Genomic DNA, 18700 nt, shown 5'->3' with positions numbered 1-18700 from the left:
AGGCAAAGGCTTAGGAAAGAAATTCATATAGGCATCAACTTCACAATTTATTTTTCTCTAAAAACAAATTTTAGATAATGAAAAACATAGTACATTCATTAGGTAGTGTATGTATTATTTTATAAAACTTTATTTTAACCCATTTTCAGTGGCACAATTGTTCATATTTTTGTCCTTACCTCTCTCTCTCTCTCTCTCTCTCTCCCCCTTTATTGCACAAAGACATTGCACAACTACCAGGCATTGTCAATGTTTGAACACACAAAGTTCAACGTTAAGTCAACAATCTGTGAACATTCCCATACACAAAAGTAAAGCAACAACCAATAATAATAATAACAATACTACTACTACTAAAAATAATAATAATAATTTATTATAGCAAAATAAAATAAATAAAAAAGAGATGACACCACATGAAATACATATTTGCAACAACTCAGTGTATTCACTTCTATTGTAGTAGCTTTAGTAATTCTAGCAAATTCTCTGAGGCAAATTCATATGAGAAGGCTTGAAATCTGGGTTTCACTTAGAATTTACTAACGTGTTGTTTTTGTCTTCATAGAGATAAATGGCATTCTTTGTATTCAAGATCTAATTGTGTAGTATATGGTAAGATCATCCCAGAATTTTGCAGTAATATTACAACCCCAGAATAAGTGTCTTTTAGTCTCTGTAAACATTGAAATTAAAACGTTTATGAGGTAAAAAAGTGATGCAAGATTTCTAAGTGCACTTCTCTTGTCTTATTTGGTATAGGATCTACACGTTAACAGCCATGCTTTTCTCCAATTTATATTTTGTTTATGTTTTTTTGCATTCTAATTAAAATTTTCTCTTGGAATTACTTACTATGAAACATCTTTTATTTGCTCACTGGCGCACCTGGAATCATTTATGTCAATCCCTCCCACAACTCATTTATAATCCAATTTTAATATCTCACCAGCCGTTATATGGCTTGACACTTAACCACCGCAATTAAGTCTGTGAACGGCAGGAAAAGTGTGTTTTATCATGAAGCTTTTGTATAAGTGGATATTACCTTAACTATCAAACAAGTTAGGAAATCTACGTTATGGGCATGCGAGGTCAAGAAGTTACGAGTCAGTAAGAAATTCCACTTCTCTAGTTTTTCCAACACATAGTTAAGAATGAAATACCACGTTGAATCAGGTGATACGATATATTTCTTCAACCAGTTCACTTTAAATGTGAAAGAGTTGACATCCCCGCGTCTCTCTCATAGGCCCAATGATGCGCTATGACACGCTGTACGTGCCTGCGTCATGATGTCAGGACGCGGTGTGCGTGACAGATCGAGAGTAAACTAGAGGAAAACAACTGAAGTTTGAGAATCACCCCCCGCGGTTAGCTAACATGTATTATCATTAACATGTGCAGATGACGAAAATAAGCAGTTTAGTTAAAGAGAGTGAGTCGGGGTCTGAGTCGGCGGGGGTCGGAGTCGGCGGTCTGGTATGCGGTTAGCCAGCCTGGCACATCGAGCAAAACAAATCTGACTGGTGGCGAGGACATGACTAACCTAATTGTTTACTAGCCGGTCATAACGCTAGTTTTGGACCTATTGTTATGCCTTCAACGGTAAGTGTTTCTTTTCCAGCTATTTCGTTGTAGCCCATTTTCATTAAACTAAAATTAAGCTAACATAAACCTCTCACTTCAAACAAGCACTGTTGCATAAGTTAGGAGTGTAATAACGGGGGAGTAGGCTAAGGGTTACTGGCTAAATAACTGTTAGCTTGCTGTAAAAGTGGATAGACAACACATCACGGCAGGAATGTGATCCGTTTGCCACCTCGGTAAACTGGTATGTTGTTTTCAGCGTTACTAGCGGAAAGGTTGCCATCGATTTTCCCTGCTAAAGCTAATGTTAACGTTTCAGCAGCGCCTGGATAGCTGCCCGGCTATCCTTGAGAATCTGTAATCACCATGGGACTTCCACACACACAGAATTGACTTTAACGATGAAATCGGTGAAATTTTGCGCAGGTAAACCTATGGAATCGTTTTATATGTGCATTTACACCTGAAAATGGTGTCTGCTTTATAAGACAGAAATTATAATGCTAATTTGACAATGTTAACGTGCCTTCTTGCCTGTAGTTAACTCTGAAATTAATTGAATCGTAAGACATCTAACATCAGTATAATCATCAACATGCATTTTATCACATCAGAAACTCATTGATCCCAATGGATAGTCTTTGATTCTTACTTTGGTCTATTCAGGTGACCTAACACATTACAGCTGTAGTGTCATTCAGAGCCAACCCCTGTCTGGATAACACTGTGGGTGTTCCTCTTCATTGGTCTTAGTTATACTGTGGGAAATAGCCTCTAAATATTGAATTGGGAGCGAACAATGGCATTTCTATTTGAAGACCTCTACCAAAGGTCTTCTCTACAACAAAGTGAAGTTTGAGTTTTTGAGCTCTGTTTTGAGTGTGAGAATAAATGCCCTACCAAATATTCAGCCGTTTTTCCTGCCGTCTATTTGTTGTTGTTGAAATGGTAAATGTGACTTCTGGTTCATTGTCTTTTTCTTTCCCGCTTGAGCTAAACTTCCATTGGCTGTTGCCAGGATCAGTGTCAGCTGTCAGTCTTGGTGACTCTTTGACTGTTTCACACTACAGGAGTCTGAGCAGACTGAACTGACCAAATCAAACATGTTGGAAAAAATCTTGTCGAGCCCTTACTGGTCTAGAGTCATCCGAAGTGTCGAACTTGTTCACACTACAGGGTATTCTGACTGACTGTTGGTCCTGATTAGGGGTGGGAATCTTTCGGAATCTCACGATTCGATTCGATTTCGATTCTTGGGGTCACGATTCGATTCAAAATCGATTCTCGATTCAGTACATAGGGGTGCTAATTTCAGGATCTACTCCAGTCCGCTGTGCGCTAAGAAAGGCGGTGTGGCAAATTATGGCATGAAAGCAGAGTAAAGTGTGTGTATAAGATTATGTAGTTTTTATATTTGTTTTTATAAAAAGTTATATCAATTGATTGCAATAATGTGAACACTCAAAGGCAAACCTAAAACAAAAGGTAACATTTATTCATACTAAACTTGCACAGATAAAACTGGTAGCAGCTTAGTTTTTAGTATTTCTCAATTCAAGTTCAAGTTATACAAAAAATAAAAATAGGCTACTGTTACATGAATAAAATTGGTAGGCTTAGGCTAGCAGCCTTTGTATTTCTCAGAAACATGCCAATTTCAAAAATAAATTGTGCACAAATAACACTATAATAATGGTAAAAATAAAAATACTGTTACATAAATAATATTGGTAGGCTTAGGCTAGCAGCCTTTGTATTTCTCAGAAGCTTGCCAATTTCAAAAAAACATTATTTAACGTGATTTTGCATATGCGAGCCATATCGTGATATATATTGATATAGAGAAAAATCCTTATGATTATCATGATATTAATTTCAACCATATCGCCCAGCCCTATTCTGGAGTAAGAGTGCTCCGCTGCGCTGTCACTATATCCCCAGCAGTGGAGAATACTCTCTCTGCTGCAACACTAGTACCAGGAATGCATAGGTAGCGTTTAGCTAATTTGGCCAGTAGAGGAAAAGCTGTCTCATGGGACCTCCACCAGCTGAGGGGGTCTTCTGAGAGTGACAGTGGAGAAGCCTCCAGATACTTCTTCAGCTCCTCCTCAGCTCTGGTGCTGGCAGATTTAGGGACAACTCTGACCTCAGTAAATGTCTTGCCCAACAGATTAACCAGTGCAGATGTTCTTCTATTGGGGGCAGGGCCTTCTTCTTGGCCTGACTCTGGCTCCTCAGTATTGTCCTCAGCCTCATCTGGCCTCACCTCTTCCTGCAGAAAAAGTCAGCGGCCATATTAATTATCTTCTATTTTATAAACAAGGGTCCCATACCCGAAGATAAAATAGGACACACCTTTAAACTGAAGTGACATTTTGCAACATTTATTATACTGTATCTGTATTATAAGTTAGACATACAAATGTACTGTATACTTTTTAAAAACTTATTAAAGAGTAGGCTAATTAACTCAAGTGCTACAGCCTCTACAATCACTTTGGCATGGATGTCCAGCTGTTTAAAGGCAGTGCTTTAAACCTGGGATGGAGTGTAGAGGCTGTGTGGAGAATGCTCTTATCCTGCACACTCGTGTATCTCTTAGCCAGATCTTCGTGGATCGTCTGTTTGATTTCCCGGACAATTGGTGTGTCAATACTAGGGCTGGGCGATATGGACCAAAAATCATATCTCGGTATTTTTAGGCTTAATGGCGATACACAATATATATCTCGGTATTTTCTACGAAGTGGGTTAAATGTTCAGTTGTAAGTAGGGCTGGGCGATATGGACAAAATCAAATATCACAATATTTTTGACCAAATACCTCGATATCGACATTGCGACAACATTGTAGGGATGACTATTGGTGCTTTCACAAAATATTTACACAATGAGATTTTTGATAAATAATCATCAGTAATGTGGATATAATGACTAAGTGGGTAAAGGCAAATAATAGAACAGCTAGAACAGTCTGGTAAGTTCAGAAAATGACATCACTTTACTGTAATGCAGCCTTTAAAACCAGGAAAAGACAACACTTATGCCATATCACGATATTACGATATCCAAAATCTAAGACGATATCTAGTCTCATATCACAATATCGATATAATAGTGATATACTGCCCAGCCCTAGTCAATACTAGCAAAGCCTGCTTCTGTGTCGTGAAGGGGCTGATCACTGACAGTGTAGGTGTAGAATCCTCCGACATGAAGTTGGTTGCGTCTTTCATTGGCTCGAGGGCCTTTGCTATTTCCTCAGCACTGGAGGCGTCCGTTTCGCTGAGTGTGCAGATGTGTCGCTTCCACATTTCCTCGCCTGGGGAGAGAGGAGAGCGGCGCAAACGGCTGGCTGGCTGCTCCAGAAATCGTTCGACCATTTCGAATGCGCTATTCCATCTTGTAGCGACCATGGTTTTTCAGCTTGTGTGGAGGCAACTGCAGAAGCCGCTGTTTCTCCTGCATGGCATGACTTGCGGCGGTGCTGCGGTGGAAGAATCCAGTGATTCGCCTAATCCTCCCGAGCAGTCGTGACACCGAATTTAGCTTCAGAGCTCGCTGAGCGGCAAGGTTGATCGTATGTGCGAAACATTTTATTAGGGCTGCAACTAACGATTACTTTTCATTGTCGATTAATCTGTCGGCTATTTTCTCGATTTATCGATTAGTTGTTTGCTCTATAAAATGTCAGAAAATGGTGAAAAATGTCGATCATTTTTTCCCAAAGCCCAAGATGACGTCCTCAAATGTCTTGTTTTGTCCACAACCCAAAGATATTCAGTTTACTGTCATAGAGTAAAGAAACCAGAGCTGGAATCAGAGAATTTTGACTTATTTTTCTTAAAAAAATTACTCAAACTGATTAATCGATTATCAAAATAGTTGACGATTCATTTAATAGTTGACAACTAATCGATTAATCGTTGCAGCTCTAGCATTTTATGTGTTTTAAGTTGTCCAGCTGCAGAGTAGGGCTGGGCAATATATCGATATTATATCGATATCGTGATATGAGACTAGATATCGTCTTAGATTTTGGATATCGTAATATGGTGATATGGCATAAGTGTCTTTTCCTGGTTTTAAAGGCTGCATTACAGTAAAGTGATGTCATTTTCTGAACTTACCAGACTGTTCTAGCTGTTCTATTATTTGCCTTTACACACTTAGTCATTATATCCACATTACTGATGATTATTTATCAAAAATGTCATTGTGTAAATATTTTGTGAAAGCACCAATAGTCATCCCTACAATATTGTCGCAATATTGATATCGAGGTATTTGCTCAAAAATATCGTGCTATTTGTTTTTGTCCATATCGCCCAGCCCTACTTACAACTGAACATTTAGCCCACTTCGTAGAAAATACCGAGATATATATCGTGTATCGCCATTCAGCCTATAAATACCGAGATATGATTTTTGCTCCATATCACCCAGCCCTACTGCAGAGCAGCAAGCATGTTTGCAGCGTTATCGGTGCCAATAACCAAATCCGCGATTGTTAGCTGCCATTCATCTGAGACAGAGTGAAACATCGTATTCACGTTCACGGCCGTGTGGCTTTCGTGCATCACCCTAGTTTGTAAAACACGAGACTCCACCTGCCAGGCATCCGTGATATAGTGAGCGGTGAATGTGACGAATGACTGGGTTGCTCTTGAGGTCCATGCATCACAGGTAAGAGCTACTCTGGTGTAGGGCTGCACCTAATGTTTATTTTTTTATCGATTAATCTAACGATTCTTTTTTCGATTAGTCGATTAATCTAACGACTGATTTATCGATTACTCTAAAGATTTTTTTTTTATTACTCGATTAATATAACAATTAATTTACCCAAAATAAATATCAAAAACTTTTCTCATTAATATTTCAATATTTTATTCAATCATCTTCTCTTAAAAACAGTCCAACATAAAATCTCTCCAAAATAAAATTAAAGCAAGAGCTTGTTCAATTCAAGTAAAAGGAATATAGTGCAATCTATATACATGTAGCAATCCAACAACAAAATAAATGAAACAATGTAAAATTCAAGTCACTTTCAGGAGGAATACCAAAACATTGTGCAACCTTGAGTTTAGCAGTCCAACATAAATCTTACAGTAAAATTAATAGTACATCATCTTACAGTAAAATTAGTGCAATTTGAGTAACACTTAAATTTTTTTCTAACAGGAATAACTAAAACTAGTGCATTCTTAATCAACTCTCAGTAACACACACACCAAGCACATACACACAATCTCTCTCCCCCTCTCCACTCTCTCTTCCTCCCCCTCATCTTACAGTAAAATTAGTGCAATTCGAGCAACAGTTAACTTTTTTCTAACAGGAATAGCTAAAACTAGTGCAATCTGAATCAAATCTCAGTAACAGTAACACACACCCAAGCACATACACAATCTCTCTCTCCCTCCTTTCTCTCTCCCCCTCTCCTTCTCTCTCTCCCCTCCCTCCTTTCTCCCCCTCCCTCCCTCCTTCTCTCTCTCTCTCCTCCTCCCCCCCCACCTCTCCCTCCCTCCCTCCCTCCCTCTCTCCCTCTCTCCCTCTCTAAGGCCATGGGTCTCCATGTGTCCTGAGTTGGGGAGACCGTAAGAATATAGTTAGGCATTACAGTGGAGGAATGTGAGCATGTCTACATACTCTGAGGTCAGGCTTGCTCTTTTTTTATCACAATGTTCCCAGCAGCTGAAAAGAGGCGTTCAGATGGAGTTGATGTTGCGGGGACAGACAGGTATGATTTGGCCAGAATAGCCAGGGTGGGGAACCTTGCTGCATTTTCCTTCCACCATTGGAGTGGGCTCTTATCCCTTGTAGGGCTGGGCAATATATCGATATTATATCGATATCGTGATATGAGACTAGATATCGTCTTAGATTTTGGATATCGTAATATTGTGATATGGCATAGCCTAAGTGTTGTCTTTTCCTGGTTTTAAAGGCTGCATTACAGTAAAGTGATGTCATTTTCTGAACTTACCAGACTGTTCTAGCTGTTCTATTATTTGCCTTTACCCACCTAGTCATTATATCCACATTACTGATGATAATTTATCAAAAATCTCATTGTGTAAATATTTTGTGAAAGCACCAATAGTCATCCCTACAATATTGTCACAATATCAATATCGAGGTATTTGGTCAAAAATATTTTTAGAACTGAACATTTAGCCCACTTCGTAGAAAATACCGAGATATATATCGTGTATCGTCATTCAGCCTAAAAATACCGAGATATGATTTTTGGTCCATATCGCCCAGCCCTAATCCCTTGCAATACATTGTTCACCCAAATACATGAGTACCTCATTCCTCACCATTTCATTGTCAACACCATCTTCTTCCTGGCCATTGTCTTCCTCATTGCTGTGCCCCTCTGAGTCTGAGCCCAGCAATGCGTCCAGCACAGACATTGGCCTCCTCTTTGAGACTTGTGGCTGGGCACTGGCTGAGTCATCCTGCTCTACACTTGCCTGTTGAAGCCGTTCCTTCTCATTTCTTTTCTGCTTGAAGTGCAAGAGTCTGAAGTTTGACTTGCACTTTTAGGATATCATCTGATGACAGGAACTTTAGCTTGCGGAACCTGGGGTCAAGGGCAGCAGCAATGACACACACATTTTGAGCATCTTCTCTGAATGTGGTCTCGCCCTCCCACCTTGAAGCTATCTCCTGCAGCTGTTTGGAAAGAGTTGACAGGAGCAGACTCAAAGGATGTTTTCCGTGTGGACTTCTGGAGGCCCTTTACCAGTGGAGGCAGAGCAGAGACAGTAACATAAGCCTCTCCACTCAGGAAGACAGTGGCTTGCTCAAAGTGCTTGAGAACTTGCTCCAGTTCCTCCAGTAGGGTCCACTGGTCACTTTTCAGATCCAGGTAGTGCTTTCCTCGCTGTGTGACCTCTGGGTCTGAAAGGGTTGTGGTCACCGGCCACCGCTGCTCCAAGAGGCGACTCTCCATGTAGTAAGAACTGTTCCATCTTATGGATACATCCTGGATCAATTTATGCTCAGCTGTGCCCCATTGCTTTTGTTTGTTTTTGAGCTTGCTGCTGGCCAGCTCACTCCTCCTGAAATGTTCTACAAGGCACCTTGCAGCCCCAAGTGTCTCGCTTATCTGGGGATCCTTCTTCAGGGCGTGGTTGACCACTAACTGAAGTGTATGGCCAGCACATCGATGTGAAGGAACTCCACGCTTCTCCTCCAAGATCCTGAGAGCTGCCACAACATTGGCGGCATTATCATGTACAACAGCCAGTACATCACTGAGAGAGAAACCAAACTTCTCTGCTGCCTTTTCCACCCAGCCAGCCTCGGAAGCCTTGACCCTCCACAATGGCAAGGGGTCTCATGTCCTTGATGATCATCTGTAAGATGCTGTCAGAAAGCTCAGCAGCCATCGGGTGTGCATGGATTTGGGTTCCTTTTTGTGGAAAAAGTCCTCCACACTGCTTTGCCTCATCCTGAAAAAGAGACACATAAAGCACATTAGAATAATGATAATAGTGGCATATTTTAAAATGAGTCTAATTTCCACATCACTGCTGTGTTATGATATTAATAATAATAGACCCTATTTGTCAGATGCCTGATCAGAAAATACTGGACCTCAAATTCAAAAGGATTGCTGTGACACATAGATTAATTTAATCACTGTATGTCAACCCTTTCCCTGAACTGGAGAATCAGTATTTTTACTTAAGTACTTGACTTAAAACTTAAAATGGTTATGACATGGATTTATTTCATCACTGCAGTAATATGCAGTTAAGATAATCACTGGCAAATGTATTTTTGCATCAGTGTGGGGCAAGGAAAATAATTGAAACGATTTACAGACTGTAACAACAGTCACAGACTGTAACAACGGTCTGTAATGTTAGTTTAAGCCATTTTCTCACTCATACATGGCCGTTAAAGTAAACAACAACGTTAGATGACGCATGGTGTAGCGTTACGTTAGCAGCGGTGCAGAAATTACTTTTAACATGGGGGCGATGAAGAAACATTTAGAAAATCAATTTTAAGTGACTACTACTAACAGAAACACGTTCCGCGTGTTGATAATCCTAATATATCATGCTTGGGTGGGGACAAAAAGTAAACAGGACTTACAGTGCTGTCTTGCTGCTGTCTTGACAAAGCACTCCGGGATGCTTTCACTTCAAGTGTTGGTGCATAGCAGTTGTACTGCTGTGATAAGCCATTTCCAATTTGCAGAGCTGACAGAGCACCACATCGTTGGGTCTCTGTCTAAAATACTCCCACACTTTAGATGATCCTGGGCGAGTTTTTTTAGCTGCAGCTCGTTCTCCGGGGGAATCCATGCTTTCATATTTCCGTAATCGATGATGTCGATTATGTCGACGAATCGCCCCAGCCCTACTCTGGTGGCTTTGGTCAAGGCTTCCCCGACTTTTACCTTTGTCTCTTGGTAAAGCTGAGGTACCGCTTTCTCAGTAAAAAACCGATGCGATGGTATGTCGTACTTTGGCTCAATTGTCTGGATCATAAATCTAAAGCCTTCATTGTCGACTACACTGTAGGGGCACAGGTCTTTTGAAATGAATCAGGCGATGGATCTAGTTATTTTTTTTGCCCGTTCAGAATTGGCTGGGAGTTTGGTAAAGTGGTGCAGTGTGCGTTGGTTGTTTGTTAATGTTGCAGGAGGTTATTGTTCCACTTCTTTCAACTCTGGGTGATGGCATGTGATGTGAGCCCTGACATTTGTAGTTTTCCCGAAATACTTAACTTTAGTTTTGCAATTCTTGCATATTGATGTCAAGCTCCTTCTTCCCCGGGAGATTGTAAAATCCAAAATGCGCCCAAACGCTTGCCTTCAATGACGACGGTACTGGCTGATTTGTTGCTGCTCCATTTTTAGATAGGCTACTGAGAGCTAATATTAGCAGCGACTGACTAGCCACACAGCTTGCTGCAACACTTGTGTTTTCCGGAAGCCGGAACAGTAAGTCAACATTGCCAGCAGCGAGGAGAAAATTTAAACCATACTTAAGACTGAAAAAAACGTTTTTAAAAATCGATTTTTGGAATTTGTGAATCTATTCAGAATCGTAGAAGATAAGAATCACGATTCTTATGTGAAACTGTTTTTTCCCCCACCCCTAGTCCTGACTAACCCAGACTCACCTTAGGCCTAGATCGCCGATCCCCAATGTGTGTGTTTGGGCACACATTCACAAACACACACACACACAGTGTAGGCAAGATGATTTCAGTTGAGACGTAGCTTTTAAATGTGCAAGGAATCATGGTTTTACATTTTATAATTTAAGTCCTCCCAGTCAAGAAAAAAACAAAAACACACACCAACTTATTTTTGAAGCTATGTGTTTCAGTTTTATCATTTCCCCCAATGTGTTAGTCAAGATTGTAGTCGCTGACTAATAGGGCGTATATTTATTTTTATTTTTTATTATATATATCCCTCCCTCTGAGACGATTCAGTGTGCATCTTGATACATGCTCAACGTTCTGATGCATAGCCTACCTTTTAAGCAGCCAACAATTTGATAAGATTAAATTCAGCCCTTTGATGTGACACAATTCAATATGATTCAATATAATGCAAAGGGTTCCATTTTAATTATACTACCTCCTTGACACTGGTTGCAAGAAGAAATCTAGTAGGCAGACTTAAATCTATACAATCTTGTTATAGGGGAGAGAGTGAAAGATGTACAAATGACACCAAATGTTATGTTCTGTCTACCATTTCTGTGAAATATACAAGGGCAATTAAATTAGTTTGCATTGCTATTTGAAAAGTCAGCTTTGCATCAGCTTACTTGCATGCCAACAAATTATACCGGTATCCCTGATGCTTTCGTCCAATCGCTCAATCGCTTTTTGCCGTGGGGCAGGGGTATTCTCCCTCTATGCTCTGATGGTGCTGCTTGGAGTCTTGTGGACAATAAATGTCTTGATGTCGATATAGGCTAGGTCATGCACAGACATGAAGTAACCAGTAAGCTGTAGTTGATTTCCGTAATTAACTTCTGTGATGATCAGGCCAAAATGTCTTTACATTTGCTGTTTGGATAATGTAGGCCTGCCAATAGACTAAGGGCACGCCACCAAACATATTTGGACTGGTTCAATGCGCACCAAATAATGGCAGCGAGACTGCCTGAAAAAGCGTGTATTGGTCCTCTTCCAAGCGGACTGTGGTGCGGTTCATTAGAAGTCAGAACATGAGAACAGTGACAGGTAGCCAGAAGTTACTCATGCATGGCAAACAAAATGAGGGCAAACCGTGATACTCATATTCAGCTCTTCCTTTGTGTTCTTACCTGTTATGAAGACCACACATGGTAACTTATGGCAAAGAGTACAAGTTCATAGTTAAAGTTACAGGAACTGCATTTGGATTTGTTTTGACTCTCCCGCTCCATGGCTGCCAAAATCTTTGATCTTGTGGTATTACAGGTTACCAAAACTTGGACAGTGTGAACCTAAACAAACCAAATACAAATATAGCTGCATGGCAGCAATACACCAGGGTTCACTACATGAGGACAAAAGATGGGAATGACGTGGTTGCTATTGGAAATGTTTGAAGCATATGGAGTTACAGTTATGCAGTTTTGCGGAGCAGTTTTACTCCAATTCACAGGTGAAGTGTTACATGAATTTTGACATACTAAGTATTGACTAATAATATGTTTTCCATGTAAGATCTTCTACGTGAGATTGAGAAGTAGAGGTGTTGCTTATTTCCATTGATAAGCAGTCTGTTATTGTTTGGGCAGAGATCCATAGCGTTTATACTTATGCAAAAGATGGTGAAATAGAAGTGCAGTGTGTGATGTTAACATGGGTCTTTGATGTTACAGAGTATTTGGCTAGTTAGACATAGATTCCAACCACTACGCTTTTTGCGTAGTTTGTACAATTTTTATGATCAGCTACGATATTATGACACACTCTAGGATAGGGCTGGGCGATATGGACCAAAAATCATATCTCGGTATTTTTAGGCTGAATGGCGATACACGATATATATCTCTGTATTTTCTACGAAGTGGGCTAAATGTTCAGTTGTAAGTCAAAGCCACATGTGAGATGTCACAAGCATTTTATTAAAACAAGACTGTGATCAAAATAAAATGCAAAGACAGGGGTTCCTTCCCTGTTTTAAAATATACAGCTGCACAATATATCAACATGTAGATGAAAAATTATATAAAGTAATGGCCTATATTAAATAAAAAGGGTACAGGTTTTCCTCTCCTGCTTAACAAAATACACAGCTGTGCAAATAACAATACAAATGTAAACAGAACAAAAATAACAACAGAACAGGCCAACAAGTATTTCCTCCTATGTAGCCCTGTACATATCTTACAGGTTTTGTGCAAGGAAAACTAGCCTATCAACAGCCTCAGGCTTCAGGGATGCCCTGTGGCAGGTTACAGTGTTACCACTGCAACTGAAAACCCTTTCGGAAGGGGAACTGGTGGCTGATACGCAAAGATACTTCTTTGCCAGGTGGCTCAGTGCTGGAAAGACAATTTCATGTTCCTTCCCCCATTTGAGAGGATCTGTATCACTCTACACTAACTGACTGTAAGTAGCTTGAAATAGGGCTGGGCGATATGGACAAAATCAAATATCACAATATTTTTTACCAAATACCTCAATATCGATATTGCGACAATATTGTAGGGATGACTATTGGTGCTTTCACAAAATATTGGCACAATGAGATTTTTGATAAACATCAGTAACAGCTAGAACAGTCTGGTAAGTTCAGAAAATGACATCACTTTACTGTAATGCAGCCTTTAAAACCAGGAACAGACACTTATGCCATATCACGATATTACGATATCCAAAATCTAAGACGGTATCTAGTCTCATATCACGATATCGATATAATATCGATATATTGCCCAGCCCTACACTAGGACTACTACGCTTTTAAAAAAAATTCCACCAATGTGAAAGTGATTGACATGACGCCTCATAGTTACGCATTTGTAGCTGATATTCATATTAGGCTACCTTCTCCTGTATACTTCACTGATGTTTTTGTCAGTTTATTGGTAGCCTACAATATGGTCACCATTCGTTTATTGCAGTGTTTTTTGTGTGACAAATAACCGTCAGCCCTAGTGTAGGGAGTACTCAAGTTCTTAAATACTCAGAGTTAAGAACTGACTAGGCCTCCTATGACAGAATGTGTAGATAGATACAAGCAGTAGAGTGCTATTGTGTATTTGGTGCTATTTGGTGTCCATTTTGGTGCCACTGTCCAGTGTGGTTTTATTGTCCAAAATCGCTTTACTGAGGGGAGAGCTTGGAAGATGTAGTGGCCAAGGTGGCAGGGATCAGCAGGTTGCAGCCGATAATCTTCTCTGCTGACCAGATGATGCGTTGTAGTCTGGTCCTGTCCCATTTGGTTCTGAACTGAACCACTCTAATCTGATGGTAACTTGGCAACTAACGGACTGTGGAAGTGTCTTCTCTTAATTTATTTTTGTTTTATCAGTGTATTTTCAGCACTGTTAACTAGCTGAGCTAGTCAGTGTTCCCACAGATACCTTGCAAATGTTACTTAGCAGAAATGAATACAGTAGTCACATTTCTTGTAAAATATAATGTTGGCTACCTATGCTTTGTGAAATAGGCTACTTACAATATTTAGTATTGTCATTGAATTTCAAGAAGTTAGTTGTGACCCATCTTCTCTTCTACGTATACTGTATATCTTGTTAATTTGTAGCTCCATGTGTATTAGGGATGTTCCTAACGACTAATTTCCCTGTCGATTAAACGAAAATTTAAATGTATACTAGTCGACTAGTCTGAAAGTAAGAAAACACTCAGAAAACAGTCAAAAATGAGCACAATTTAATCTATAAGGTTAAAACGTTGTCCGAAAAAATATTGCATGTATTTAAGAGCCATTTGAAACCGTTAATCATATTCTTCAATAACTGTGGCACTTTGCGCCGTTTATTATGAACGTTGTACATTACAAAACATGACAACTCACAAATAAAAGTTAACAAATAACATTTAAAATAATAATAAAAAATATAAAAAAATAATAATCTGTCATCAGAAAAACTACCAATAATACTGATCGACGTGACATTAGATTATTAGGCTATTCAACAACGGCGTGCTGTTGGCAATCAGCTTCAAACAGCAGGTACACACACACACACACACACACACACACAACGTGGTAGGCCTACTTACTCGACTGACGAAACATTTTTGTTCAGCGAAATCAACATGTCAACATGTTGGGGTGAAAGGCGAGACCTCAGTCTGTTAATAAGTCCAGCAGCTGAAAAAACTCTCTCAGCTGGCTCAGATGTTTCAGGCACACAGCGATAGTTAGTTAGTGACTTAGTTAAGTGACTTGCAAGCCGGCATAGTTTTGGAAAGCGTGGCGTCTTCCCGCACCACCACAGAAGTAGATCTTCGTTAGGTGAGATACAGGTTTACAAACTTGTTTTCCTTTTCTAGATCAAAATACTGCCAAACCGCGCTGGAGATGTCATCTCTGTCCAGTCCCACTTTCCACCTTTACATCCGGGCATCACTGCCTGCTGGGGCTGCAGCCCCGGCTGCGTAACATCTTAGACGCAACAGTTAACCGGCGTGGTACATTATTAATAATTAGTTTAACCGACTAGTATTTCTGGTGCCGATTAGCGAGGGTAGAAACGTTTAAACGACTAGTCGACTAATCGCGCACATCCCTAATGTATATCCACAATATTGTTTGCCAAGTTATGTTGATCTAGTGCAGAGAAGGCGAGATTACACATCTTTGCAGAAGTGTTAAAAAAAAAATCAAAACTTACACGTTCATAAGTCCTCCAAAAGATAAGAGAACAGTGTTGTCACATTAGCCGCAACTGGGGTCTGCAAGTGTGTTCCTCCAGTGCACACTTGTGAGTTGTCATGGACACTCGTTTCCCTCGCTTCCCACATATCAGAGGAGTGAGGAGCACACTCTGGAGAGGGTTGTGTTGGCCCACCTTTGGCAGTAAACTGATAGACCCCGATGCCACAGCTAAAAATGAAACTAAACACTAATTCAAAAGGCCTGTGACCTTGGTAAACCTGATCTGAAAAAAACTGTGGTTTTGAGCACTAGCATATTTGTTTGTCTGTCGAGTTTCAGTGGAAAAGAATTGGGTAACAACCTCTTGCTATTGAGTTGTTTGCATTTCAGCTCAGCTCTTCACCCAATGGATAGACAGACAGATAATATTCAGTGGCAGATGTCACTGGGACGAAGGGCATAAAGCCACGGTCATCTATTTGTTTCTATCTGCTATCTCTGTCATCTAACAGTTTACTAAGGGTAGGAGATACATAGCTTAGGTGTTGCGTCCCATGGTTTGTCAGACAGCACAGAGGACAAAACTGACACACAAGCACTATGTATAGAAGGGAGTAAACCACCAATGACTAAATACGTGAGTAATATTTCAGATAACAGAGTGGAAGTGATGACACCAAAAGTAGAAAAGAAAACTATGCCTGAAATAGGCCTATGCTTTAGAATTACTAAAACCAGACAGGTTGGGATTGTGGACTATTATATTTGTGACTGAATTGCTGAAATTCACCTTATATATCATTAATGATAGTGAAGTCAAACCGCCCGCTTACCTTCCTTTGTGCTATATGCCTAAGGCTGTAACTGCAAATGAATTGAAATGTGCTACTGACTGTGAATTTTGTCATAGCCTAATTGTTCCTTAGGAGCTGTGGTTAGATGTGATCAGTGGTGGGGAAATTGTTATACCAAACCAGCATTAGCCTCAGCACCATTGTAGTTTATGCAGCTCCTGCTGGAGAAAGGGAGTGCAGGGTAGTTTACGGGTTTATGCTGCTCGCTATACTGAAAATCTGAGCTGCAGCCTGGGCTGTGAGTTGCGACAAAGGTGTGGGTCTTCGTTTGGCAAAGTGTTGAAATACTGTACTTAAGCAAGCATTGCCAAGTGAAATTAGATCATCTGAATTTACTGGATTAGGTCCTACAAAGCATTGGCAATTTGTGATGTGTGGATTGTATGGATCCTGCTATCCCGGTGGGAGTGCCGATAAAAACACTGGAGAGTGGATGAACTTTAGAGCCTTTAGCTCATATTTATTCTAGGGCAACTAACGATTATTTTCATTGTCGATTAATCTGTCGATTATTTTCTCGATTAATCGATTAGTTGTTTGGTCTATAAAATGTCAGAAAATGGTGAAAAATGTGGATCAGTGTTTCCCAAAGCCCAAGATGACGTCCTCAAATGTCTTGTTTTGTCCACAACCCCAAAGATATTCAGTTTACTGTCATAGAGGAGTAAAGAAACCAGAAAATATTCACATTTAAGAAGCTGGAATCAGAGAATTTGGACTTATTTTTCTTAAAAAATTACTCAAACCGATTAATCGATTATCAAAATAGTTGGCGATTAATTTAATAGTTGACAACTAATCGATTAATCGTTGCAGCTCTAATTTATTCAGTCACACAAGATGAACAGTACGAATGAATGTGAACTCAGATGGTTTGAAAAGGTAAAACGCATCCATCCTGCTCTTCCTCCAACAAACCTTTGACTAAAGTTGGCTTGTTCAGAAAACCAGGTGTGACTAATCAGGTAGTTACTGGAGGTAAGCCCTCCCCTGGAGACGGCTGATTGGGTGTTGTTTGGGGATTGACAGTGGTTACAGCCTACAGCTTAGCACAGGCCCATATGGCCTTGCTTCCACTTAATTAAGTTAATATTATTCATATTTTGTGAATAGTTTACTTGTTTTGTCTTGTCCATGATTAATTGGTTTCTTAACATATCGGTAATGATTAAATAATATAGCTATGCAGTATCATATAAAGTAAAGATTAATGCACCATTTATTAATGATACTGGTTCTGAAATGTTGGGTACCTGAGGATAGGCTATACTGGAAATTGCCAGAACAGTGAATTTATGCCCCTTAGTGATTATTTGGAGGTGGGGTTAGAGTTAGGGGCATGGGATTCACATTGTGTGTCAAACATCTCCCCTCTCTGTTCGGAAACAGTGATTAGTTGCTAAGCAGGGTTGATTGGCTCTCTGTATCAGCACCTGCCACAAATTGCTAAACAGCCAATCAGATGCTCAGTTGTCCTACTTATCTTATTATGGGTTTAGTTTTAGTGAAGCTAGTAAGCTAATAGAGGTGCTTAGTGGTCTCCATTTGGCAGCTGGTCCAGGAGATGGGTGTAGACTGATGGTTTGATGATAGAAGCATAATACAGACATTACATTATGTGGGCTTCTGTTTATGATCTAAATTATGATCTTTTTTTATTGGAGATATTTTTGTATTTGTCTTTTTTTTTTTTGCTGTTTTATATGTTTTATTGTGTAATCCCTGCTGCTATTTCTTGGCCAGGTCTCCCTTGGAAAATCTTTGAATCTCATGAGACTTCCTGGTAAAATAAAGGCTAAATAAAAAAATAAATCAAATAAAATGACTTGGCTGTCTTGTGTAGTTTGTGAAACCAATTAGCCTTAAAGTAGTGTGGTTTCTCTTACTGAGTGATGCTCTTAAATGACTGACTGGAGGTCAAACTAAAGCATGAGGAAAAAGGCCTAAATGATCTCCAATCATCCAAATCAATTTTGTGAAGCCTCAGCAGTTCTTGCATCAGTTGTTAGCCATTGGAGATGAAACAATCCACAAAATTCCTGCCTGTGGCTTTATTCCTCCTTCCTCATAATCTACATTCAGTTTCCATTGACATACTGAGTATTGTGTCATGAATATGTAATGTGATGATTCCACTGAATATTTTGGTATGATTTTTTGCTGTTCTGTACTCCCAAATTGTTGTTAATCATTATTATTATTATTAGCCGAACATGTGGTATTATTCAAGTTATCTGTGGCTAACTTGATGCAGCTCATTGTCTGTTTGCTGCAGAAAAAGTTTCTTTGAGGGCGTGAATTGTTAAACTGTATGCACAGTTTGCAAAACTAGGAGTACAGATTTCCACATCGAGTGCCCCCCCCCGGGCCTCCTTAGATTCCTGTTAGCCTTCTGGGGGTTCTGTTGTTATCTGTACTATGG

General features: G+C 39.8%; 1 protein-coding gene across 1 annotated transcript in view; it reads left to right on the top strand.

Annotated features, from left to right (window-relative positions):
* Positions 1 to 1339: 1339 nt before the first annotated feature.
* Positions 1340 to 18700, top strand: part of pparda (peroxisome proliferator-activated receptor delta a) — a 37895-nt gene continuing 20534 nt past the window's right edge. Inside the window, exon 1 of the mRNA XM_071537182.1 lies at positions 1340 to 1608. The gene's annotated coding sequence lies outside the window, so the exon portion shown is untranslated. The remainder of the gene's footprint in view (positions 1609 to 18700) is intronic.

Source organism: Centroberyx affinis, unplaced genomic scaffold (genome assembly GCF_046629955.1).
Source record: "Centroberyx affinis isolate AG114_WGS23_722 - 3 ecotype Tasmania unplaced genomic scaffold, CSIRO-AGI_Caff_v1 ptg002987l_1, whole genome shotgun sequence".
NCBI lineage: Eukaryota > Metazoa > Chordata > Actinopteri > Beryciformes > Berycidae > Centroberyx > Centroberyx affinis.
This window is presented reverse-complemented; position numbering and strand designations above follow the sequence as displayed.